Source organism: Teleopsis dalmanni, chromosome 1 (assembly GCF_002237135.1).
Source record: "Teleopsis dalmanni isolate 2A chromosome 1, ASM223713v2, whole genome shotgun sequence".
Classification (NCBI taxonomy): domain Eukaryota; kingdom Metazoa; phylum Arthropoda; class Insecta; order Diptera; family Diopsidae; genus Teleopsis; species Teleopsis dalmanni.
The window spans coordinates 48,610,091-48,612,303 of record NC_051846.1 but is presented as its reverse complement, the minus strand read 5'-3'; positions in this window follow the sequence as shown (position 1 = coordinate 48,612,303).

Genomic DNA, 2,213 nt, shown 5'->3' with positions numbered 1-2,213 from the left:
AAATCCTATCACTGTTAATGCAGCTGCATGCGTTACAATTTCAACACCCAGCAACTTCACAATTTCTTTAAGATCATAAAAACTTCCAAGCAAATATAAAACTTACAGCAAATAACTTTATCGATAAAGGCTAATAAATTGTAAGGCAAATGAAAAAAAATGTGAGGAAAAATGTACGTACTGCTAACATTGCAAAATAACATAAAATTATAATTATTACTGCACTGACACGCATAGATATTTTTACTTTTAATGCTGGCAGCAGCTAGACGAGCAGCGAAAATTATGACCAATCTGCCATATCTTAGCTAACAAATGTGTTCGTACGGCTAAAATCCAACTTGTGATGATTCAGAGCATTGGAACAAGTTTTTGCTTATTAAGTGAGTTCAGTTTCAATTTCAGAGCCTCAGACTCGAACTGTCATTATATGCAGTGAACATGCAATTGAGCGTTAAAGCGAACACTGCACAATGCATTGACAATCGTCTTGACTGTGCTCTAATATCACCAAAGAAGTGTAGAAGTGCGGAACTGCTGGACGGAATTGGTTGCAGTAAGCTGATGTGTGGAGTATTTGCACGTCAAACCACCATAGTCGGATTGTTAGCCACTCGGTTGACTGTGTGGTAATAAAAATCAAAGTTATGGAATCGAATCAGTTGTTTGACTACCGCCAGAAGGTAGATGCATGTACTCTTATGCACCCGTAGAACTCGTAAAAATTGTCAGATTGGAAAAATGCAGCGACGTGCGCCAGGCCTTGTTCGACCCCAACAAGGGAACTGGTTGGAGTGGAAGAAGCTGGTGTGTAAGAGAACTACAAAAATATAGCAAAAATATTACAGAAAATACTGAAAAATGAGTTATAAAAATTTTTATTAAAGAAGGTTAATTAACGTGCTCGAAACTTGTAATTATTGGTGAGTTGTGGCTGCTTGTAATGCTGTAGTACTTTTCGAAGAACAAGTTCAAGCTACAATACTCGTATATACGAACAAAATATATGTATTTATATATGTAACGAAAAGGCGTTCTTTATACAAGAAGATAAATTAACATAAATTTAATTTATTTCTAAAATAATGAATGAGCAATTATTGCGGCTGTTTAAATTATGAATTTACAATAAATTGCATGTAACAATAAATTGCATGCAACAATATTTATTGAGAAAAGAAATGTTAAAAATGACTTTTCCGAAATTTCTTAATAAATTTTAAACCTGACAATAAATTCTAAAACACATAACTCTGATGATAGATGTTTGTCAGTATTCGAAACATCTGTTGATTATCCATTTTGTTGTGCCTAATATTTTTTGACATCGGTTTTATAATATTATAACATTTCATTACTTAAATAAAATTCATGACAATATGGTATGGTAAATACTCCATTAAATACACCCTTTAATAAATTTACTATAACATACAGTACTCAATATGAAGCGATCGGGTTGAGCCTCAAATATCTTCAAAGTGTACATGTACATGACACAATATAAATCTATTTAACAGACTTACAGATAAATATTTAATTGTGGGAGGAATATTTTTTTTAAAAGCTTTGAAGTATGTACAGAGTTTCTAACTACAGAGAAGACTTTTTTGATATTTTCTCGCAGTTTAATTTTTGTTATTCATACGTTTTACTGTTGCTAAATTTAAGCAACGCATTATGGTTTTCTCTTGATCTAATAGCAGCACTGGTTTCATATCTGCTACAACTTTACTACTTAAATTAACTCAATTTATCAAAACGTACAGTAAAATCAAGTACAGCTCATTTCAATACGTACACTACGTTGTTCTGCTATTATATTAAGTCTGTTCATAGACTTGGTATCATTTTTTTTTTTTGAAATATTCAAAATGTTAGTAACAATCAATCCTATTAATCTTTTTAATTATCTTCATTCTGATTTTGATTTAAATATTTTAGAAACACACTTTTTTCTGACCCTTAAAAGCATGTTTACTGTTTTTAGACAACACTTCCATGGGAGTGGAAGTTTTAACATATTCCAATATTTCTCACATCGAAATATATCCCAAAAGTTTTAGCAGTTCCTGAAGGTGACCATCGAAGATGGTACAAATATTGAACTTGTTAATTTTTATATTAAGCTTTTTCCGAGTTAGTGCATCTAGGCAGTTTTACTCTTTGATAACAGGGGGGTTTCTGCAGAGTCCCACCCATCTCGCTAACTA